This window comes from Pleurodeles waltl, chromosome 5 (assembly GCF_031143425.1).
Source record: "Pleurodeles waltl isolate 20211129_DDA chromosome 5, aPleWal1.hap1.20221129, whole genome shotgun sequence".
NCBI lineage: Eukaryota > Metazoa > Chordata > Amphibia > Caudata > Salamandridae > Pleurodeles > Pleurodeles waltl.
The window spans coordinates 721,975,229-722,000,604 of record NC_090444.1 but is presented as its reverse complement, the minus strand read 5'-3'; positions in this window follow the sequence as shown (position 1 = coordinate 722,000,604).

The following is a 25,376-nucleotide window of genomic DNA, read 5'->3' as shown; positions in this document are numbered from 1 at the left end:
TTTGCAAAGGATTCTGGGTGACAGAACCTGGTCAGAGCACCACAAGTCACCCCATCTTGGATTCCCCTAGGTCTCTAGTTTTCAAAAATGCACAGGTTTGGTAGGTTTCCCTAGGTGCCGGCTGAGCTAGAGGCCAAAATCTACAGGTAGGCACTTTGCAAATAACACCTCTGTTTTCTTTAAAAAAATGTGATGTGTCCACGTTGTGCTTTGGGGCATTTCCTGTCGCGGGCGCTAGGCCTACCCACACAAGTGAGGTATCATTTTTATCGGGAGACTTGGAGGAAAGCTGGGTGGAAGGAAATTTGTGCCTCCTCTCAGATTCCAGAACTTTCTGCCACAGAAATGTGAGGAACATGTGTTTTTTTAGCCAAATTTTGAGGTTTGCAAAGGATTCTGGGTAACAGAACCTGGTCAGAGCCCCACAAGTCACCCCATCTTGGATTCCCCTAGGTCTCTAGTTTTCAAACATGCACAGGTTTGGTAGGTTTCCCGAGGTGCCGGCTGAGCTAGAGGCCAAAATCTACAAGTAGGCACTTTGCAAAAAACACCTCTGTTTTCTTTCAAAAAATGGGATGTTTCCACGTTGCACTTTGGGGCATTTCCTGTCGCGGGCGCTAGGCCTACCCACACAAGTGAGGTATCATTTTTATCGGGAGACTTGGGGGAACGCTGGGTGGAAGGAAATTTGTGGCTCCTCTCAGATTCCAGAACTTTCTGCCACAGAAATGTGAGGAACATGTGTTTTTTTTAGCCAAATTTTGAGGTTTGCAAAGGATTCTGGGTAACAGAACCTGGTCAGAGCCCACAAGTCACCCCATCTTGGATTCCCCTAGGTCTCCAGTTTTCAAAAATGCACAGGTCTGGTAGGTTTCCCTAGGTGCCGGCTGAGCTAGAGGCCAAAATCTACAGGTAGGCACTTTGCAAAATACACCTCTCTTTTCTTAAAAAAAATGGGATGTGTCCACGTTGCGCTTTGTGGCATTTCCTGTCGCGGGCGCTAGGCCTACCCACACAAGTGAGGTATCATTTTTATCGGGAGACTTGGGGGAACGGTGGGTGGAAGAAAATTTGTGGCTCCTCTCAGATTCCAGAACGTTCTGCCACAGAAATGTGAGGAACATGTGTTTTTTTAGCCAAATTTTGAGGTTTGCAAAGGATTCTGGGTAACAGAACCTGGTCAGAGCCCACAAGTCACCTCATCTTGGATTCCCCTAGGTCTCTAGTTTTCAAACATGCACAGGTTTGGTAGGTTTCCCTAGGTGCCGGCTGAGCTAGAGGCCAAAATCTACAGGTAGGCACTTTGCAAAAAACACCTGTTTTCTTTAAAAAAATGGGATGTGTCCACGTTGCGCTTTGGGGCATTTCCTGTCGCGGGCGCTAGGCCTACCCACACAAGTGAGGTATCATTTTTATCGGGAGACTTGGGGGAACGGTGGGTGGAAGGAAATTTGTGGCTCCTCTCAGATTCCAGAACGTTCTGCCACAGAAATGTGAGGAACATGTGTTTTTTTAGCCAAATTTTGAGGTTTGCAAAGGATTCTGGGTAACAGAACCTGGTCAGAGCCCACAAGTCACCTCATCTTGGATTCCCCTAGGTCTCTAGTTTTCAAAAATGCACAGGTTTAGTAGGTTTCCCTAGGTGCCGGCTGAGCTAGAGGCCAAAATCTACAGGTAGGCACTTTGCAAATAACACCTCTGTTTTCTTTAAAAAAATGTGATGTGTCCACGTTGCGCTTTGGGGCATTTCCTGTCGCGGGCGCTAGGCCTACCCACACAAGTGAGGTATCATTTTTATCGGGAGACTTGGGGGAACGCTGGGTGGAAGGAAATTTGTGGCTCCTCTCAGATTCCAGAACGTTCTGCCACAGAAATGTGAGGAACATGTGTTTTTTTAGCCAAATTTTGAGGTTTGCAAAGGATTCTGGGTAACAGAACCTGGTCAGAGCCCCACAAGTCACCCCATCTTGGATTCCCCTGGGTCTCTAGTTTTCAGAAATGCACAGGTTTGGTAGGTTTCCTTAGGTGCCGGCTGAGCTAGATGCCAAAATCTACAGGTAGGCACTTTGCAAAAAACACCTCTGTTTTCTTTCAAAAAATGTGATGTGTCCACGTTGCGCTGTGGGGCATTTCCTGTTGCGGGTGCTAGGCCTACCCACACAAGTGAGGTATCATTTTTATCGGGAGACTTGGGGGAATACTGGGTGGAAGGAAATTTGTGCCTCCTCTCAGATTCCAGAACTTTCTGCCACAGAAATGTGAGGAAAATTAGTTTTTTTAGCCATATTTTGAGGTTAGCAAAGGATTCTGGGTAACAGAACCTGGTCAGAGCCCCACACGTCACCCCATGTTGGATTCCCCTAGGTCTCTAGTTTTAAAAAAATGCACAGGTTTGGTAGGTTTCCCTAGGTGCCGGCTGAGCTAGAGGCCAGAATCTACAGGTAGGCACTTTGCAAAAAACAGCTCTGTTTTCTGTCAAAAAATGGGATGTGTCCACATTGCGCTTTGGGGCATTTCCTGTCGCGGGCGCTAGGCCTACCCACACAAGTGAGGTATCATTTTTATCGGGAGACTTGGGGGAACGCTGGGTGGAAGGAAATTTGTGGCTCTTCTCAGATTCCAGAACTTTCTGCCACAGAAATGTGAGGAACATGTGTTTTTTTAGCCAAATTTTGAGGTTTGCAAAGGATTCTGGGTAACAGAACCTGGTCAGAGCCCACAAGTCACCCCATCTTGGATTCCCCTAGGTCTCCAGTTTTCAAAAATGCACAGGTCTGGTAGGTTTCCCTAGGTGCCGGCTGAGCTAGAGGCCAAAATCTACAGGTAGGCACTTTGCAAAAAACAACTCTGTTTTCTTTCAAAAAATGGGATGTGTCCACGTTGCGCTTTGGGGCATTTCCTGTCGCGGGCGCTAGGCCTACCCACACAAGTGAGGTATCATTTTTATCGGGAGCCTTGGGGGAACGCTGGGTGGAAGGAAATTTGTGGCTCCTCTCAGATTCCAGAACTTTCTGCCACAGAAATGTGAGGAACATGTGTTTTTTTAACCAAATTTTGAGGTTTGCAAAGGATTCTGGGTAACAGAACCTGGTCAGAGCACCACAAGTCACCCCATCTTGGATTCCCCTAGGTCTCTAGTTTTCAAAAATGCACAGATTTGGTAGGTTTCCCTAGGTGCCGGCTGAGCTAGAGGCCAAAATCTACAGGTAGGCACTTTGCAAAAAACACCTCTGTTTTCTTTCAAAAAATGGGATGTGTCCACGTTGCGCTTTGGAGCATTTCCTGTCGCTGCTGCTAGGCCTACCCACACAAGTGAGGTATCATTTTTATCGGGAGACTTGGGGGAACGCTGGGTGGAAGGAAATTTGTGCCTCCTCTCAGATTCCAGAACTTTCTGCCACAGAAATGTGAGGAACATGTGTTTTTTTAGCCACATTTTGAGGTTTGCAAAGGATTCTGGGTAACAGAACCTGGTCAGAGCACCACAAGTCACCCCATCTTGGATTCCCCTAGGTCTCTAGTTTTCAAAAATGCACAGGTTTGGTAGGTTTCCCTAGGTGCCGGCTGAGCTAGAGGCCAAAATCTACAGGTAGGCACTTTGCAAATAACACCTCTGTTTTCTTTCAAAAAATGTGATGTGTCCACGTTGCGCTTTGGGGCATTTCCTGTCGCGGGCGCTAGGCCTACCCACACAAGTGAGGTATCATTTTTATAGGGAGACTTGGGGGAACGCTGGGTGGAAGGAAATTTGTGGCTCCTCTCAGATTCCAGAACGTTCTGCCACAGAAATGTGAGGAACATGTGTTTTTTTAGCCAAATTTTGAGGTTTGCAAAGGATTCTGGGTAACAGAACCTGGTCAGAGCCCCACAAGTCACCCCATCTTGGATTCCCCTAGGTCTCTAGTTTTAAAAAATGCACAGGTTTGGTAGGTTTCCCTAGGTGCCGGCTGAGCTAGAGGCCAAAATCTACAAGTAGGCACTTTGCAAAAAACACCTCTGTTTTCTTTCAAAAAATGGGATGTATCCACGTTGCACTTTGGGGCATCTCCTGTCGCGGGCGCTAGGCCTACCCACACAAGTGAGGTATAATTTTTATCGGGAGACTTGGGGGAACGCTGGGTGGAAGGAAATTTGTGGCTCCTCTCAGATTCCAGAACTTTCTGTCACAGAAATGTGAGGAACATGGGTTTTTTTTAGCCAAATTTTGAGGTCTGCAAAGGATTCTGGGTAACAGAACCTGGTCAGAGCCCACAAGTCACCCCATATTGGTTTCCCCTAGGTCTCTAGTTTTAAAAAATGCACAGGTTTGGTAGGTGTCCCGAGGTGCCGGCTGAGCTACAGACCAAAATCCACAGGTAGGCACTGTTTTCTATGAAAAAATGTGATGTGTCAGCGGTGTGTTTTGGGCCATTTCCTGTTGTGGACGCTAGGCCTACCCACACAAGTGAGGTATCATTTTTATCGGAGACTTGGGGGAACGCTGGGTGGACGGAAATTTGTGCCTCCTCTCAGATTCCAGAACGTTCTGCCACAGAAATGTGAGGAACATGTGTTTTTTTAGCCAAATTTTGAGGTTTGCAAAGGATTCTGGGTAACAGAACCTGGTCAGAGCCCACAAGTCACCCCATCTTGGATTCCCCTAGGTCTCTAGTTTTCAAAAATGCACAGGTTTGGTAGGTTTCCCTAGGTGCCGGCTGAGCTAGAGGCCAAAATCTACAAGTAGGCACTTTGCAAAAAACACCTCTGTTTTCTTTAAAAAAATGGGATGTTTCCACGTTGCACTTTGGGGCATTTCCTGTCGCGGGCGCTAGGCCTACCCACACAAGTGAGGTATCATTTTTATCGGGAGACTTGGGGGAACGCTGGGTGGAAGGAAATTTGTGCCTCCTCTCAGATTCCCGAACTTTCTGCCACAGAAATGTGAGGAACATGTGTTTTTTTAGCCAAATTTTGAGGTTTGCAAAGGATTCTGGGTAACAGAACCTGGTCAGAGCACCACAAGTCACCCCATCTTGGATTCCCCTAGGTCTCTAGTTTTAAAAAATGCACAGGTTTGGTAGGTTTCCCTAGGTGCCGGCTGAGCTAGAGGCCAAAATCTACAGGTAGGCACTGTGCAAATAACACCTCTGTTTTCTTTCAAAAAATGTGACGTGTCCACGTTGCGCTTTGGGGCATTTCCTGTCGCGGGCGCTAGGCCTACCCACACAAGTGAGGTATCATTTTTATCGGGAGACTTGGGGGAACGCTGGGTGGAAGGAAATTTGTGGCTCCTCTCAGATTCCAGAACGTTCTGCCACAGAAATGTTAGGAACATGTGTTTTTTTAGCCAAATTTTGAGGTTTGCAAAGGATTCTGGGTAACAGAACCTGGTCAGAGTCCCACAAGTCACCCCATCTTGGATTCCCCTAGGTCTCTAGTTTAAAAAAATGCACAGGTTTGGTAGGTTTCCCTAGGTGCCGGCTGAGCTAGAGGCCAAAATCTACAAGTAGGCACTTTGCAAAAAACACCTCTGTTTTCTTTCAAAAAATGGGATGTATCCACGTTGCACTTTGGGGGCATTTCCTGTCGCGGGCGCTAGGCCTACCCACACAAGTGAGGTATCATTTTTATCAGGAGACTTGGGGGAACGCTGGGTGGAAGGAAATTTGTGGCTCCTCTCAGATTCCAGAACTTTCTGCCACAGAAATGTGAGGAACATGTGTTTTTTTTAGCCAAATTTTGAGGTTTGCAAAGGATTCTGGGTAACAGAACCTGGTCAGAGCCCACAAGTCACCCCATATTGGATTCCCCTAGGTCTCTAGTTTTAAAAAATGCACAGGTTTGGTAGGTTTCCCGAGGTGCCGGCTGAGCTACAGACCAAAATCCACAGGTAGGCACTGTTTTCTATGAAAAAATGTGATGTGTCAGCGTTGTGTTTTGGGCCATTTCCTGTTGTGGACGCTAGGCCTACCCACACAAGTGAGGTATCATCTTTATCGGAGACTTGGGGGAACGCTGGGTGGACGGAAATTTGTGCCTCCTCTCAGATTCCAGAACGTTCTGCCACAGAAATGTGAGGAACATGTGTTTTTTTAGCCACATTTTGAGGTTTGCAAAGGATTCTGGGTAACAGAACCTGGTCAGAGCCCACAAGTCACCCCACCTTGGATTCCCCTAGGTCTCTAGTTTTCAAAAATGCACAGGTTTGGTAGGTTTCCCTAGGTGCCGGCTGAGCTAGAGGCCAAAATCTACAAGTAGGCACTTTGCAAATAACACCTCTGTTTTCTTTCAAAAAATGGGATGTTTCCACGTTGCACTTTGGGGCATTTCCTGTCGCGGGCGCTAGGCCTACCCACACAAGTGAGGTATCATTTTTATCGGGAGACTTGGGGGAACGCTGGGTGGAAGGACATTTGTGGCTCCTCTCAGATTCCAGAACTTTCTGCCACAGAAATGTGAGGAACATGTGTTTTTTTTAGCCAAATGTTGAGGTTTGCAAAGGATTCTGGGTAACAGAACCTGGTCAGAGCCCACAAGTCACCCCATCTTGGATTCCCCTAGGTCTCCAGTTTTCAAAAATGCACAGGTCTGGTAGGTTTCCCTAGGTGCCGGCTGAGCTAGATGCCAAAATCTACAGGTAGGCACTTTGCAAAATACACCTCTCTTTTCTTAAAAAAAAGGGATGTGTCCACGTTGCGCTTTGTGGCATTTCCTGTCGCGGGCGCTAGGCCTACCCACACAAGTGAGGTATCATTTTTATCAGGAGACTTGGGGGAACGCTGGGTGGAAGGAAATTTGTGGCTCCTCTCAGATTCCAGAACTTTCTGCCACAGAAATGTGAGGAACATGTGTTTTTTTTAGCCAAATTTTGAGGTTTGCAAAGGATTCTGGGTAACAGAACCTGGTCAGAGCCCACAAGTCAACCCATATTGGATTCCCCTAGGTCTCTAGTTTTAAAAAATGCACAGGTTTGGTAGGTTTCCCGAGGTGCCGGCTGAGCTACAGACCAAAATCCACAGGTAGGCAGTGTTTTCTATGAAAAAATGTGATGTGTCAGCGTTGTGTTTTGGGCCATTTCCTGTTGTGGACGCTAGGCCTACCCACACAAGTGAGGTATCATCTTTATCGGAAACTTGGGGGAACGCTGGGTGGAAGGAAATGTGTGGCTCTTCTTAGATTCCAGAACTTTCTGCCACAGAAATGTGAGGAACATGTGTTTTTTTAGCCAAATTTTGAGTTTTGCAAAGGATTCTGGGTAACAGAACCTGGTCAGAGCCCACAAGTCACCCCATCTTGGATTCCCCTAGGTCTCTAGTTTTCAGAAATGCACAGGTCTGGTAGGTTTCCCTAGGTGCCGGCTGAGCTAGAGGCCAAAATCTACAGGTAGGCACTTTGCAAAAAACAACTCTGTTTTCTTTCAAAAAATGGGATGTGTCCACGTTGCGCTTTGGGGCATTTCCTGTCGCGGGCGCTAGGCCTACCCACACAAGTGAGGTATCATTTTTATCGGGAGACTTGGGGGAGCGCTGGGTGGAAGGAAATGTGTGGCTCCTCTCAGATTCCAGAACTTTCTGCCACAGAAATGTGAGGAGCATGTGTTTTTTTAGCCAAATTTTGAGGTTTGCAAAGGATTCTGGGTAACAGAACCTGGTCAGAGCCCCACAAGTCACCCCATCTTGGATTCCCCTGGGTCTCTAGTTTTCAGAAATGCACAGGTTTGGTAGGTTTCCTTAGGTGCCGGCTGAGCTAGATGCCAAAACCTACAGGTAGGCACTTTGCAAAAAACACCTCTGTTTTCTTTCAAAAAATGTGATGTGTCCACGTTGCGCTTTGGGGCATTTCCTGTCGCGGGCGCTAGGCCTACCCACACAAGTGAGGTATCATTTTTATCGGGAGACTTGGGGGAATGCTGGGTGGAAGGAAATTTGTGCCTCCTCTCAGATTCCAGAACTTTCTGCCACAGAAATGTGAGGAAAATTTATTTTTTTAGCCATATTTTGAGGTTAGCAAAGGATTCTGGGTAACAGAACCTGGTCAGAGCCCCACACGTCACCCCATCTTGGATTCCCCTAGGTCTCTAGTTTTAAAAAATGCACAGGTTTGGTAGGTTTCCCTAGGTGCCGGCTGAGCTAGAGGCCAGAATCTACAGGTAGGCACTTTGCAAAAAACAGCTCTGTTTTCTGTCAAAAAATAGGATGTGTCCACATTGCGCTTTGGGGCATTTCCTGTCGCGGGCGCTAGGCCTACCCACACAAGTGAGGTATCATTTTTATCGGGAGACTTGGGGGAACGCTGGGTGGAAGGAAATTTGTGGCTCTTCTCAGATTCCAAAACTTTCTGCCACAGAAATGTGAGGAACATGTGTTTTTTTAGCCAAATTTTGAGGTTTGCAAAGGATTCTGGGTAACAGAACCTGGTCAGAGCCCACAAGTCACCCCATCTTGGATTCCCCTAGGTCTCTAGTTTTCAAAAATGCACAGGTCTGGTAGGTTTCCCTAGGTGCCGGCTGAGCTAGAGGCCAAAATCTACAGGTAGGCACTTTGCAAAAAACAACTCTGTTTTCTTTCAAAAAATGGGATGTGTCCACGTTCCGCTTTGGGGCATTTCCTGTCGCGGGCGCTAGGCCTACCCACACAAGTGAGGTATCATTTTTATCGGGAGCCTTGGGGGAATGCCGGGTGGAAGGAAATTTGTGGCTCCTCTCAGATTCCAGAACTTTCTGCCACAGAAATGTGAGGAACCTGTGTTTTTTTAGCCAAATTTTGAGGTTTGCAAAGGATTCTGGGTAACAGAACCTGGTCAGAGCCCCACAAGTCACCCCATCTTGGATTCCCCTAGGTCTCTAGTTTTCAAAAATGCACAGGTTTGGTAGGTTTCCCTAGGTGCCGGCTGAGCTAGAGGCCAAAATCTACAGGTAGGCACTTTGCAAAAAACACCTCTGTTTTCTTTCAAAAAATGGGATGTGTCCACGTTGCGCTTTGGGGCATTTCCTGTCGCTGCTGCTAGGCCTACCCACACAAGTGAGGTATCATTTTTATCGGGAGACTTGGGGGAACGCTGGGTGGAAGGAAATTTGTGCCTCCTCTCAGATTCCCGAACTTTCTGCCACAGAAATGTGAGGAACATGTGTTTTTTTAGCCAAATTTTGAGGTTTGCAAAGGATTCTGGGTAACAGAACCTGGTCAGAGCCCACAAGTCACCCCATCTTGGATTCCCCTAGGTCTCTAGTTTTCAAAAATGCACAGGTTTGGTAGGTTTCCCGAGGTGCCGGCTGAGCTACAGACCAAAATCCACAGGTAGGCACTGTTTTCTATGAAAAAATGTGATGTGTCAGCGTTGTGTTTTGGGCCATTTCCTGTTGTGGACGCTAGGCCTACCCACACAAGTGAGGTATCATCTTTATCGGAGACTTGGGGGAACGCTGGGTGGACGGAAATTTGTGCCTCCTCTCAGATTCCAGAACGTTCTGCCACAGAAATGTGAGGAACATGTGTTTTTTTAGCCAAATTTTGAGGTTTGCAAAGGATTCTGGGTAACAGAACCTGGTCAGAGCCCACAAGTCACCCCATCTTGGATTCCCCTAGGTCTCTAGTTTTCAAAAATGCACAGGTTTGGTAGGTTTCCCTAGGTGCCGGCTGAGCTAGAGGCCGAAATCTACAAGTAGGCACTTTGCAAAAAACACCTCTGTTTTCTTTAAAAAAATGGGATGTTTCCACGTTGCACTTTGGGGCATTTCCTGTCGCGGGCGCTAGGCCTACCCACACAAGTGAGGTATCATTTTTATCGGGAGACTTGGGGGAACGCTGGGTGGAAGGAAATTTGTGGCTCCTCTCAGATTCCAGAACTTTCTGCCACAGAAATGTGAGGAACATGTGTTTTTTTTAGCCAAATTTTGAGGTTTGCAAAGGATTCTGGGTAACAGAACCTGGTCAGAGCCCACAAGTCACCACATCTTGGATTCCCCTAGGTCTCCAGTTTTCAAAAATGCACAGGTCTGGTAGGTTTCCCTAGGTGCCGGCTGAGCTAGAGGCCAAAATCTACAGGTAGGCACTTTGCAAAATACACCTCTCTTTTCTTAAAAAAAATGGGATGTGTCCACGTTGCGCTTTGTGGCATTTCCTGTCGCGGGCGCTAGGCCTACCCACACAAGTGAGGTATCATTTTTATCAGGAGACTTGGGGGAACGCTGGGTGGAAGGAAATTTGTGCCTCCTCTCAGATTCCAGAACTTTCTGCCACAGAAATGTGAGGAACATGTGTTTTTTTAGCCAAATTTTGAGGTTTGCAAAGGATTCTGGGTAACAGAACCTGGTCAGAGCCCACAAGTCACCCCATCTTGGATTCCCCTAGGTCTCCAGTTTTCAAAAATGCACAGGTCTGGTAGGTTTCCCTAGGTGCCGGCTGAGCTAGAGGCCAAAATCTACAGGTAGGCACTTTGCAAAATACACCTCTCTTTTCTTAAAAAAAATGGGATGTGTCCACGTTGCGCTTTGTGGCATTTCCTGTCGCGGGCGCTAGGCCTACCCACACAAGTGAGGTATCATTTTTATCAGGAGACTTGGGGGAACGCTGGGTGGAAGGAAATTTGTGCCTCCTCTCAGATTCCAGAACTTTCTGCCACAGAAATGTGAGGAACATGTGTTTTTTTAGCCAAATTTTGAGGTTTGCAAAGGATTCTGGGTAACAGAACCTGGTCAGAGCCCACAAGTCACCCCATCTTGGATTCCCCTAGGTCTCCAGTTTTCAAAAATGCACAGGTCTGGTAGGTTTCCCTAGGTGCCGGCTGAGCTAGAGGCCAAAATCTACAGGTAGGGACTTTGCAAAAAACACCTCTGTTTTCATTAAAAAAATGGGATGTGTCCACGTTGCGCTTTGGGGCATTTCCTGTCGCGGGCGCTAGGCCTACCCACACAAGTGAGGTATCATTTTTATCGGGAGACTTGGGGGAACGGTGGGTGGAAGGAAATTTGTGGCTCCTCTCAGATTCCAGAACGTTCTGCCACAGAAATGTGAGGAACATGTGTTTTTTTAGCCAAATTTTGAGGTTTGCAAAGGATTCTGGGTAACAGAACCTGGTCAGAGCCCACAAGTCACCTCATCTTGGATTCCCCTAGGTCTCTAGTTTTAAAAAATGCACAGGTTTGGTAGGTTTCCCTAGGTGCCGGCTGAGCTAGAGGCCAGAATCTACAGGTAGGCACTTTGCAAAAAACAGCTCTGTTTTCTGTCAAAAAATGGGATGTGTCCACATTGCGCTTTGGGGCATTTCCTGTCGCGGGCGCTAGGCCTACCCACACAAGTGAGGTATCATTTTTATCGGGAGACTTGGGGGAACGCTGGGTGGAAGGAAATTTGTGGCTCCTCTCAGATTCCAGAACTTTCTGCCACAGAAATGTGAGGAACATGTGTTTTTTTTAGCCAAATTTTGAGGTTTGCAAAGGATTCTGGGTAACAGAACCTGGTCAGAGCCCACAAGTCACCCCATCTTGGATTCCCCTAGGTCTCCAGTTTTCAAAAATGCACAGGTCTGGTAGGTTTCCCTAGGTGCCGGCTGAGCTAGAGGCCAAAATCTACAGGTAGGCACTTTGCAAAATACACCTCTCTTTTCTTAAAAAAAATGGGATGTGTCCACGTTGCGCTTTTTGGCATTTCCTGTCGCGGGCGCTAGGCCTACCCACACAAGTGAGGTATCATTTTTATCAGGAGACTTGGGGGAACGCTGGGTGGAAGGAAATTTGTGCCTCCTCTCAGATTCCAGAACTTTCTGCCACAGAAATGTGAGGAACATGTGTTTTTTTAGCCAAATTTTGAGGTTTGCAAAGGATTCTGGGTAACAGAACCTGGTCAGAGCCCACAAGTCACCCCATCTTGGATTCCCCTAGGTCTCCAGTTTTCAAAAATGCACAGGTCTGGTAGGTTTCCCTAGGTGCCGGCTGAGCTAGAGGCCAAAATCTACAGGTAGGGACTTTGCAAAAAACACCTCTGTTTTCTTTCAAAAAATGGGATGTGTCCACGTTGCGCTTTGGGGCATTTCCTGTCGCGGGCGCTAGGCCTACCCACACAAGTGAGGTATCATTTTTATCGGGAGACTTGGGGGAACGGTGGGTGGAAGGAAATTTGTGGCTCCTCTCAGATTCCAGAACGTTCTGCCACAGAAATGTGAGGAACATGTGTTTTTTTAGCCAAATTTTGAGGTTTGCAAAGGATTCTGGGTAACAGAACCTGGTCAGAGCCCACAAGTCACCTCATCTTGGATTCCCCTAGGTCTCTAGTTTTCAAAAATGCACAGGTTTGGTAGGTTTCCCTAGGTGCCGGCTGAGCTAGAGGCCAGAATCTACAGGTAGGCACTTTGCAAAAAACAGCTCTGTTTTCTGTCAAAAAATGGGATGTGTCCACATTGCGCTTTGGGGCATTTCCTGTCGCGGGCGCTAGGCCTACCCACACAAGTGAGGTATCATTTTTATCGGGAGACTTGGGGGAACGCTGGGTGGAAGGAAATTTGTGGCTCCTCTCAGATTCCAGAACTTTCTGCCACAGAAATGTGAGGAACATGTGTTTTTTTTAGCCAAATTTTGAGGTTTGCAAAGGATTCTGGGTAACAGAACCTGGTCAGAGCCCACAAGTCACCCCATCTTGGATTCCCCTAGGTCTCCAGTTTTCAAAAATGCACAGGTCTGGTAGGTTTCCCTAGGTGCCGGCTGAGCTAGAGGCCAAAATCTACAGGTAGGCACTTTGCAAAATACACCTCTCTTTTCTTAAAAAAAATGGGATGTGTCCACGTTGCGCTTTGTGGCATTTCCTGTCGCGGGCGCTAGGCCTACCCACACAAGTGAGGTATCATTTTTATCAGGAGACTTGGGGGAACGCTGGGTGGAAGGAAATTTGTGCCTCCTCTCAGATTCCAGAACTTTCTGCCACAGAAATGTGAGGAACATGTGTTTTTTTAGCCAAATTTTGAGGTTTGCAAAGGATTCTGGGTAACAGAACCTGGTCAGAGCCCACAAGTCACCCCATCTTGGATTCCCCTAGGTCTCCAGTTTTCAAAAATGCACAGGTCTGGTAGGTTTCCCTAGGTGCCGGCTGAGCTAGAGGCCAAAATCTACAGGTAGGCACTTTGCAAAATACACCTCTCTTTTCTTAAAAAAAATGGGATGTGTCCACGTTGCGCTTTGTGGCATTTCCTGTCGCGGGCGCTAGGCCTACCCACACAAGTGAGGTATCATTTTTATCAGGAGACTTGGGGGAACGCTGGGTGGAAGGAAATTTGTGCCTCCTCTCAGATTCCAGAACTTTCTGCCACAGAAATGTGAGGAACATGTGTTTTTTTAGCCAAATTTTGAGGTTTGCAAAGGATTCTGGGTAACAGAACCTGGTCAGAGCCCACAAGTCACCCCATCTTGGATTCCCCTAGGTCTCCAGTTTTCAAAAATGCACAGGTCTGGTAGGTTTCCCTAGGTGCCGGCTGAGCTAGAGGCCAAAATCTACAGGTAGGGACTTTGCAAAAAACACCTCTGTTTTCTTTCAAAAAATGGGATGTGTCCACGTTGCGCTTTGGGGCATTTCCTGTCGCGGGCGCTAGGCCTACCCACACAAGTGAGGTATCATTTTTATCGGGAGACTTGGGGGAACGGTGGGTGGAAGGAAATTTGTGGCTCCTCTCAGATTCCAGAACGTTCTGCCACAGAAATGTGAGGAACATGTGTTTTTTTAGCCAAATTTTGAGGTTTGCAAAGGATTCTGGGTAACAGAACCTGGTCAGAGCCCACAAGTCACCTCATCTTGGATTCCCCTAGGTCTCTAGTTTTCAAAAATGCACAGGTTTGGTAGGTTTCCCTAGGTGCCGGCTGAGCTAGAGGCCAAAATCTACAGGTAGGCACTTTGCAAAAAACACCTCTGTTTTCTTTAAAAAAATGGGATGTGTCCATGTTGCGCTTTGGGGCATTTCCTGTCGCGGGCGCTACGCCTACCCACACAAGTGAGGTATCATTTTTATCAGGAGACTTGGGGGAACGCTGGGTGGAAGGAAATTTGTGCCTCCCCTCAGATTCCAGAACTTTCTGCCACAGAAATGAGAGGAACAAGTGTTTTTGTTAGACAAATTTTGAGGTTTGCAAAGGATTCTGGGTAACAGAACCTGGTCAGAGCCCACAAGTCACCCCATCTTGGATTCCCCTAGGTCTCTAGTTTTCAAAAATGCACAGGTTTGGTAGGTTTCCCTAGGTGCCCGCTGAGCTACAGGCCAAAATCCACAGGTAGGCACTGTTTTCTATGAAAAAATGTGATGTGTCCACGTTGAGTTTTGGGCCATTTCCTGTTGCGGACGCTAGGCCTACCCACACAAGTGAGGTATCATTTTTATCGGGAGACTTGGGGGAACGCTGGGTGGAAGGAAATTTGTGCCTCCTCTCAGATTCCAGAACTTTCTGCCACAGAAATGTGAGGAACATGTGTTTTTTTAGCCAAATTTTGAGGTTTGCAAAGGATTCTGGGTGACAGAACCTGGTCAGAGCACCACAAGTCACCCCATCTTGGATTCCCCTAGGTCTCTAGTTTTCAAAAATGCACAGGTTTGGTAGGTTTCCCTAGGTGCCGGCTGAGCTAGAGGCCAAAATCTACAGGTAGGCACTTTGCAAATAACACCTCTGTTTTCTTTAAAAAAATGTGATGTGTCCACGTTGCGCTTTGGGGCATTTCCTGTCGCGGGCGCTAGGCCTACCCACACAAGTGAGGTATCATTTTTATCGGGAGACTTGGAGGAACGCTGGGTGGAAGGAAATTTGTGGCTCCTCTCAGATTCCAGAACGTTCTGCCACAGAAATGTGAGGAACATGTGTTTTTTTAGCCAAATTTTGAGGTTTGCAAAGGATTCTGGGTAACAGAACCTGGTCAGAGCCCCACAAGTCACCCCATCTTGGATTCCCCTAGGTCTCTAGTTTTCAAACATGCACAGGTTTGGTAGGTTTCCCTAGGTGCCGGCTGAGCTAGAGGCCAAAATCTACAAGTAGGCACTTTGCAAAAAACACCTCTGTTTTCTTTAAAAAAATGGGATGTTTCCACGTTGCACTTTGGGGCATTTCCTGTCGCGGGCGCTAGGCCTACCCACACAAGTGAGGTATCATTTTTATCGGGAGACTTGGGGGAACGCTGGGTGGAAGGAAATTTGTGGCTCCTCTCAGATTCCAGAACTTTCTGCCACAGAAATGTGAGGAACATGTGTTTTTTTTAGCCAAATTTTGAGGTTTGCAAAGGATTCTGGGTAACAGAACCTGGTCAGAGCCCACAAGTCACCCCATCTTGGATTCCCCTAGGTCTCCAGTTTTCAAAAATGCACAGGTCTATTAGGTTTCCCTAGGTGCCGGCTGAGCTAGAGGCCAAAATCTACAGGTAGGCACTTTGCAAAATACACCTCTTTTCTTAAAAAAAATGGGATGTGTCCACGTTGCGCTTTGTGGCATTTCCTGTCGCGGGCGCTAGGCCTACCCACACAAGTGAGGTATCATTTTTATCGGGAGACTTGGGGGAACGGTGGGTGGAAGGAAATTTGTGGCTCCTCTCAGATTCCAGAACGTTCTGCCACAGAAATGTGAGGAACATGTGTTTTTTTAGCCAAATTTTGAGGTTTGCAAAGGATTCTGGGTAACAGAACCTGGTCAGAGCCCACAAGTCACCTCATCTTGGATTCCCCTAGGTCTCTAGTTTTCAAACATGCACAGGTTTGGTAGGTTTCCCTAGGTGCCGGCTGAGCTAGAGGCCAAAATCTACAGGTAGGCACTTTGCAAAAAACACCTGTTTTCTTTCAAAAAATGGGATGTGTCCACGTTGCGCTTTGGGGCATTTCCTGTCGCGGGCGCTAGGCCTACCCACACAAGTGAGGTATCATTTTTATCGGGAGACTTGGGGGAACGGTGGGTGGAAGGAAATTTGTGGCTCCTCTCAGATTTCAGAACGTTCTGCCACAAAAATGTGAGGAACATGTGTTTTTTTAGCCAAATTTTGAGGTTTGCAAAGGATTCTGGGTAACAGAACCTGGTCAGAGCCCACAAGTCACCTCATCTTGGATTCCCCTAGGTCTCTAGTTTTCAAAAATGCACAGGTTTGGTAGGTTTCCCTAGGTGCCGGCTGAGCTAGAGGCCAAAATCTACAGGTAGGCACTTTGCAAATAACACCTCTGTTTTCTTTAAAAAAATGTGATGTGTCCACGTTGCGCTTTGGGGCATTTCCTGTCGCGGGCGCTAGGCCTACCCACACAAGTGAGGTATCATTTTTATCGGGAGACTTGGGGGAACGCTGGGTGGAAGGAAATTTGTGGCTCCTCTCAGATTCCAGAACGTTCTGCCACAGAAATGTGAGGAACATGTGTTTTTTTAGCCAAATTTTGAGGTTTGCAAAGGATTCTGGGTAACAGAACCTGGTCAGAGCCCCACAAGTCACCCCATCTTGGATTCCCCTGGGTCTCTAGTTTTCAGAAATGCACAGGTTTGGTAGGTTTCCTTAGGTGCCGGCTGAGCTAGATGCCAAAATCTACAGGTAGGCACTTTGCAAAAAACACCTCTGTTTTCTTTAAAAAAATGTGATGTGTCCACGTTGCGCTTTGGGGCATTTCCTGTCGCGGGCGCTAGGCCTACCCACACAAGTGAGGTATCATTTTTATCGGGAGACTTGGGGGAACGCTGGGTGGAAGGAAATTTGTGGCTCCTCTCAGATTCCAGAACGTTCTGCCACAGAAATGTGAGGAACATGTGTTTTTTTAGCCAAATTTTGAGGTTTGCAAAGGATTCTGGGTAACAGAACCTGGTCAGAGCCCCACAAGTCACCCCATCTTGGATTCCCCTGGGTCTCTAGTTTTCAGAAATGCACAGGTTTGGTAGGTTTCCTTAGGTGCCGGCTGAGCTAGATGCCAAAATCTACAGGTAGGCACTTTGCAAAAAACACCTCTGTTTTCTTTCAAAAAATGTGATGTGTCCACGTTGCGCTTTGGGGCATTTCCTGTTGCGGGCGCTAGGCCTACCCACACAAGTGAGGTATCATTTTTATCGGGAGACTTGGGGGAATGCTGGGTGGAAGGAAATTTGTGCCTCCTCTCAGATTCCAGAACTTTCTGCCACAGAAATGTGAGGAAAATTTGTTTTTTTAGCCATATTTTGAGGTTAGCAAAGGATTCTGGGTAACAGAACCTGGTCAGAGCCCCACACGTCACCCAATCTTGGATTCCCCTAGGTCTCTAGTTTTAAAAAAATGCACAGGTTTGGTAGGTTTCCCTAGGTGCCGGCTGAGCTAGAGGCCAGAATCTACAGGTAGGCACTTTGCAAAAAACAGCTCTGTTTTCTGTCAAAAAATGGGATGTGTCCACATTGCGCTTTGGGGCATTTCCTGTCGCGGGCGCTAGGCCTACCCACACAAGTGAGGTATCATTTTTATCGGGAGACTTGGGGGAACGCTGGGTGGAAGGAAATTTGTGGCTCTTCTCAGATTCCAGAACTTTCTGCCACAGAAATGTGAGGAACATGTGTTTTTTTAGCCAAATTTTGAGGTTTGCAAAGGATTCTGGGTAACAGAACCTGGTCAGAGCCCACAAGTCACCCCATCTTGGATTCCCCTAGGTCTCCAGTTTTCAAAAATGCACAGGTCTGGTAAGTTTCTCTAGGTGCCGGCTGAGCTAGAGGCCAAAATCTACAGGTAGGCACTTTGCAAAAAACAACTCTGTTTTCTTTCAAAAAATGGGATGTGTCCACGTTGCGCTTTGGGGCATTTCCTGTCGCGGGCGCTAGGCCTACCCACACAAGTGAGGTATCATTTTTATCGGGAGCCTTGGGGGAACGCTGGGTGGAAGGAAATTTGTGGCTCCTCTCAGATTCCAGAACTTTCTGCCCCAGAAATGTGAGGAACATGTGTTTTTTTAACCAAATTTTGAGGTTTGCAAAGGATTCTGGGTAACAGAACCTGGTCAGAGCACCACAAGTCACCCCATCTTGGATTCCCCTTGGTCTCTAGTTTTCAAAAATGCACAGGTTTGGTAGGTTTCCCTAGGTGCCGGCTGAGCTAGAGGCCAAAATCTACAGGTAGGCACTTTGCAAAAAACACCTCTGTTTTCTTTCAAAAAATGGGATGTGTCCACGTTGCGCTTTGGAGCATTTCCTGTCGCTGCTGCTAGGCCTACCCACACAAGTGAGGTATCATTTTTATCGGGAGACTTGGGGGAACGCTGGGTGGAAGGAAATTTGTGCCTCCTCTCAGATTCCAGAACTTTCTGCCACAGAAATGTGAGGAACATGTGTTTTTTTAGCCAAATTTTGAGGTTTGCAAAGGATTCTGGGTAACAGAACCTGGTCAGAGCACCACAAGTCACCCCATCTTGGATTCCCCTAGGTCTCTAGTTTTCAAAAATGCACAGGTTTGGTAGGTTTCCCTAGGTGCCGGCTGAGCTAGAGGCCAAAATCTACAGGTAGGCACTTTGCAAATAACACCTCTGTTTTCTTTCAAAAAATGTGATGTGTCCACGTTGCGCTTTGGGGCATTTCCTGTCGCGGGCGCTAGGCCTACCCACACAAGTGAGGTATCATTTTTATCGGGAGACTTGGGGGAACGCTGGGTGGAAGGAAATTTGTGGCTCCTCTCAGATTCCAGAACTTTCTGCCACAGAAATGTGAGGAACATGTGTTTTTTTTAGCCAAATTTTGAGGTTTGCAAAGGATTCTGGGTAACAGAACCTGGTCAGAGCCCACAAGTCACCCCATATTGGATTCCCCTAGGTCTCTAGTTTTAAAAAATGCACAGGTTTGGTAGGTTTCCCGAGGTGCCGGCTGAGCTACAGACCAAAATCCACAGGTAGGCACTGTTTTCTATGAAAAAATGTGATGTGTCAGCGTTGTGTTTTGGGCCATTTCCTGTTGTGGACGCTAGGCCTACCCACACAAGTGAGATATCATCTTTATCGGAGACTTGGGGGAACGCTGGGTGGACGGAAATTTGTGCCTCCTCTCAGATTCCAGAACGTTCTGCCACAGAAATGTGAGGAACATGTGTTTTTTTAGCCAAATTTTGAGGTTTGCAAAGGATTCTGGGTAACAGAACCTGGTCAGAGCCCACAAGTCACCCCATCTTGGATTCCCCTAGGTCTCTAGTTTTCAAAAATGCACAGGTTTGGTAGGTTTCCCTAGGTGCCGGCTGAGCTAGAGGCCAAAATCTACAAGTAGGCACTTTGCAAAAAACACCTCTGTTTTCTTTCAAAAAATGGGATGTTTCCACGTTGCACTTTGGGGCATTTCCTGTCGCGGGCGCTAGGCCTACCCACACAAGTGAGGTATCATTTTTATCGGGAGACTTGGGGGAACGCTGGGTGGAAGGAAATTTGTGCCTCCTCTCAGATTCCCGAACTTTCTGCCACAGAAATGTGAGGAACATGTGTTTTTTTAGCCAAATTTTGAGGTTTGCAAAGGATTCTGGGTAACAGAACCTGGTCAGAGCACCACAAGTCACCCCATCTTGGATTCCCCTAGGTCTCTAGTTTTAAAAAATGCACAGGTTTGGTAGGTTTCCCTAGGTGCCGGCTGAGCTAGAGGCCAAAATCTACAGGTAGGCACTTTGCAAATAACACCTCTGTTTTCTTTCAAAAAATGTGATGTGTCCACGTTGCGCTTTGGGGCATTTCCTGTCGCGGGCGCTAGGCCTACCCACACAAGTGAGGTATCATTTTTATCGGGAGACTTGGGGGAACGCTGGGTGGAAGGAAATTTGTGGCTCCTCTCAGATTCCAGAACGTTCTGCCACAGAAATGTTAGGAACATGTGTTTTTTTAGCCAAATTTTGAGGTTTGCAAAGGATTCTGGGTAACAGAACCTGGTCAGAGCCCCACAAGTCACCCCATCTTGGATTCCCCTAGGTCTCTAGTTTTAAAAAATGCACAGGTTTGGTAGGTTTCCCTAGGTGCCGGCTGAGCTAGAGGCCAAAATCTACAAGTAGGCACTTTGCAAAAAACACCTCTGTTTTCTTTCAAAAAATGGGATGTATCCACGTTGCACTTTGGGGGCATTTCCTGTCACGGGCGCTAGGCCTACCCACACAAGTGAGGTATCATTTTTATCAGGAGACTTGAGGGAACGCTGGGTGGAAGGAAATTTGTGGCTCCTCTCAGATTCCAGAACTTTCTGCCACAGAAATGTGAGGAACATGTGTTTTTTTTAGCCAAATTTTGAGGTTTGCAAAGGATTCTGGGTAACAGAACCTGGTCAGAGCCCACAAGTCACCCCATATTGGATTCCCCTAGGTCTCTAGTTTTAAAAAATGCACAGGTTTGGTAGGTTTCCCGAGGTGCCGGCTGAGCTACAGACCAAAATCCACAGGTAGGCACTGTTTTCTATGAAAAAATGTGATGTGTCAGCGTTGTGTTTTGGGCCATTTCCTGTTGTGGACGCTAGGCCTACCCACACAAGTGAGATATCATCTTTATCGGAGACTTGGGGGAACGCTGGGTGGACGGAAATTTGTGCCTCCTCTCAGAATCCAGAACGTTCTGCCACAGAAATGTGAGGAACATGTGTTTTTTTAGCCAAATTTTGAGGTTTGCAAAGGATTCTGGGTAACAGAACCTGGTCAGAGCCCACAAGTCACCCCATCTTGGATTCCCCTAGGTCTCTAGTTTTCAAAAATGCACAGGTTTGGTAGGTTTCCCTAGGTGCCGGCTGAGCTAGAGGCCAAAATCTACAAGTAGGCACTTTGCAAAAAACACCTCTGTTTTCTTTCAAAAAATGGGATGTTTCCACGTTGCACTTTGGGGCATTTCCTGTCGCGGGCGCTAGGCCTACCCACACAAGTGAGGTATCATTTTTATCGGGAGACTTGGGGGAACGCTGGGTGGAAGGACATTTGTGGCTCCTCTCAGATTCCAGAACTTTCTGCCACAGAAATGTGAGGAACATGTGTTTTTTTTAGCCAAATTTTGAGGTTTGCAAAGGATTCTGGGTAACAGAACCTGGTCAGAGCCCACAAGTCACCCCATCTTGGATTCCCCTAGGTCTCCAGTTTTCAAAAATGCACAGGTCTGGTAGGTTTCCCTAGGTGCCGGCTGAGCTAGAGGCCAAAATCTACAGGTAGGCACTTTGCAAAATACACCTCTCTTTTCTTAAAAAAAATGGGATGTGTCCACGTTGCGCTTTGTGGCATTTCCTGTCGCGGGCGCTAGGCCTACCCACACAAGTGAGGTATCATTTTTATCAGGAGACTTGGGGGAACGCTGGGTGGAAGGAAATTTGTGCCTCCTCTCAGATTCCAGAACTTTCTGCCACAGAAATGTGAGGAACATGTGTTTTTTTTAGCCAAATTTTGAGGTTTGCAAAGGATTCTGGGTAACAGAACCTGGTCAGAGCCCACAAGTCACCCCATCTTGGAGTCCCCTAGGTCTCCAGTTTTCAAAAATGCACAGGTCTGGTAGGTTTCCCTAGGTGCCGGCTGAGCTAGAGGCCAAAATCTACAGGTAGGCACTTTGCAAAATACACCTCTCTTTTCTTAAAAAAAATGGGATGTGTCCACGTTGCGCTTTGTGGCATTTCCTGTCGCGGGCGCTAGGCCTACCCACACAAGTGAGGTATCATTTTTATCAGGAGACTTGGGGGAACGCTGGGTGGAAGGAAATTTGTGCCTCCTCTCAGATTCCAGAACTTTCTGCCACAGAAATGTGAGGAACATGTGTTTTTTTTAGCCAAATTTTGAGGTTTGCAAAGGATTCTGGGTAACAGAACCTGGTCAGAGCCCACAAGTCACCCCATCTTGGATTCCCCTAGGTCTCCAGTTTTCAAAAATGCACAGGTCTGGTAGGTTTCCCTAGGTGCCGGCTGAGCTAGAGGCCAAAATCTACAGGTAGGCACTTTGCAAAATACACCTCTCTTTTCTTAAAAAAATGGGATGTGTCCACGTTGCGCTTTGTGGCATTTCCTGTCGCTGGCGCTAGGCCTACCCACACAAGTGAGGTATCATTTTTATCAGGAGACTTGGGGGAACGCTGGGTGGAAGGAAATTTGTGCCTCCTCTCAGATTCCAGAACTTTCTGCCACAGAAATGTGAGGAACATGTGTTTTTTTAGCCAAATTTTGAGTTTTGCAAAGGATTCTGGGTAACAGAACCTGGTCAGAGCCCACAAGTCACCCCATCTTGGATTCCCCTAGGTCTCCAGTTTTCAAAAATGCCGGCTGAGCTAGAGGCCAAAATCTACAGGTAGGCACTTTGCAAAAAACACCTCTGTTTTCTTTCAAAAAATGGGATGTGTCCACGTTGCGCTTTGGGGCATTTCCTGTCGCGGGCGCTAGGCCTACCCACACAAGTGAGGTATCATTTTTATCGGGAGACTTGGGGGAACGGTGGGTGGAAGGAAATTTGTGGCTCCTCTCAGATTCCAGAAAGTTCTGCCACAGAAATGTGAGGAACATGTGTTTTTTTAGCCAAATTTTGAGGTTTGCAAAGGATTCTGGGTAACAGAACCTGGTCAGAGCCCACAAGTCACCTCATCTTGGATTCCCCTAGGTCTCTAGTTTTCAAAAATGCACAGGTTTGGTAGGTTTCCCTAGGTGCCGGCTGAGCTAGAGGCCAAAATCTACAGGTAGGCACTTTGCAAAAAACACCTCTGTTTTCTTTAAAAAAATGGGATGTGTCCATGTTGCGCTTTGGGGCATTTCCTGTCGCGGGCGCTACGCCTACCCACACAAGTGAGGTATCATTTTTATCAGGAGACTTGGGGGAACGCTGGGTGGAAGGAAATTTGTGCCTCCCCTCAGATTCCAGAACTTTCTGCCACAGAAATGTGAGGAACATGTGTTTTTGTTAGACAAATTTTGAGGTTTGCAAAGGATTCTGGGTAACAGAACCTGGTCAGAGCCCACAAGTCACCCCATCTTGGATTCCCCTAGGTCTCTAGTTTTAAAAAATGCACAGGTTTGGTAGGTTTCCCTAGGTGCCCGCTGAGCTACAGGCCAAAATCCACAGGTAGGCACTGTTTTCTATGAAAAAATGTGATGTGTCCACGTTGAGTTTTGGGCCATTTCCTGTTGCGGACGCTAGGCCTACCCACACAAGTGAGGTATCATTTTTATCGGGAGACTTGGGGGAACGCTGGGTGGAAGGAAATTTGTGCCTCCTCTCAGATTCCAGAACTTTCTGCCACAGAAATGTGAGGAACATGTGTTTTTTTAGCCAAATTTTGAGGTTTGCAAAGGATTCTGGGTGACAGAACCTGGTCAGAGCACCACAAGTCACCCCATCTTGGATTCCCCTAGGTCTCTAGTTTTCAAAAATGCACAGGTTTGGTAGGTTTCCCTAGGTGCCGGCTGAGCTAGAGGCCAAAATCTACAGGTAGGCACTTTGCAAATAACACCTCTGTTTTCTTTAAAAAAATGTGATGTGTCCACGTTGCGCTTTGGGGCATTTCCTGTCGCGGGCGCTAGGCCTACCCACACAAGTGAGGTATCATTTTTATCGGGAGACTTGGAGGAACGCTGTTTGGAAGGAAATTTGTGGCTCCTCTCAGATTCCAGAACGTTCTGCCACAGAAATGTGAGGAACATGTGTTTTTTTAGCCAAATTTTGAGGTTTGCAAAGGATTCTGGGTAACAGAACCTGGTCAGAGCCCCACAAGTCACCTCATCTTGGATTCCCCTAGGTCTCTAGTTTTCAAAAATGCACAGGTTTGGTAGGTTTCCCTAGGTGCCCGCTGAGCTACAGGCCAAAATCCACAGGTAGGCACTGTTTTCTATGAAAAAATGTGATGTGTCCACGTTGAGTTTTGGGCCATTTCCTGTTGCGGACGCTAGGCCTACCCACACAAGTGAGGTATCATTTTTATCGGGAGACTTGGGGGAACGCTGGGTGGAAGGAAATTTGTGCCTCCTCTCAGATTCCAGAACTTTCTGCCACAGAAATGTGAGGAACATGTGTTTTTTTAGCCAAATTTTGAGGTTTGCAAAGGATTCTGGGTAACAGAACCTGGTCAGAGCCCACAAGTCACCCCATCTTGGATTCCCCTAGGTCTCCAGTTTTCAAAAATGCACAGGTCTGGTAGGTTTCCCTAGGTGCCGGCTGAGCTAGAGGCCAAAATCTACAGGTAGGCACTTTGCAAAAAACACCTCTGTTTTCTTTAAAAAAAATGGGATGTGTCCACGTTGCGCTTTGGGGCATTTCCTGTCGCGGGCGCTAGGCCTACCCACACAAGTGAGGTATCATTTTTATCGGGAGACTTGGGGGAACGGTGGGTGGAAGGAAATTTGTGGCTCCTCTCAGATTCCAGAACGTTCTGCCACAGAAATGTGAGGAACATGTGTTTTTTTTAGCCAAATTTTGAGGTTTGCAAAGGATTCTGGGTAACAGAACCTGGTCAGAGCCCACAAGTCACCTCATCTTGGATTCCCGTAGGTCTCTAGTTTTCAAAAATGCACAGGTTTGGTAGGTTTCCCTAGGTGCCGGCTGAGCTAGAGGCCAAAATCTACAGGTAGGCACTTTGCAAAAAACACCTCTGTTTTCTTTAAAAAAATGGGATGTGTCCATGTTGCGCTTTGGGGCATTTCCTGTCGCGGGCGCTACGCCTACCCACACAAGTGAGGTATCATTTTTATCAGGAGACTTGGCGGAACTCTGGGTGGAAGGAAATTTGTGCCTCCCCTCAGATTCCAGAACTTTCTGCCACAGAAATGTGAGGAACATGTGTTTTTGTTAGACAAATTTTGAGGTTTGCAAAGGATTCTGGGTAACAGAACCTGGTCAGAGCCCACAAGTCACCCCATCTTGGATTCCCCTAGGTCTCTAGTTTTAAAAAATGCACAGGTTTGGTAGGTTTCCCTAGGTGCCCGCTGAGCTACAGGCCAAAATCCACAGGTAGGCACTGTTTTCTATGAAAAAATGTGATGTGTCCACGTTGAGTTTTGGGCCATTTCCTGTTGCGGACGCTAGGCCTACCCACACAAGTGAGGTATCATTTTTATCGGGAGACTTGGGGGAACGCTGGGTGGAAGGAAATTTGTGCCTCCTCTCAGATTCCAGAACTTTCTGCCACAGAAATGTGAGGAACATGTGTTTTTTTAGCCAAATTTTGAGGTTTGCAAAGGATTCTGGGTGACAGAACCTGGTCAGAGCACCACAAGACACCCCATCTTGGATTCCCCTAGGTCTCTAGTTTTCAAAAATGCACAGGTTTGGTAGGTTTCCCTAGGTGCCGGCTGAGCTAGAGGCCAAAATCTACAGGTAGGCACTTTGCAAATAACACCTCTGTTTTCTTTAAAAAAATGTGATGTGTCCACGTTGCGCTTTGGGGCATTTCCTGTCGCGGGCGCTAGGCCTACCCACACAAGTGAGGTATCATTTTTATCGGGAGACTTGGAGGAACGCTGTTTGGAAGGAAATTTGTGGCTCCTCTCAGATTCCAGA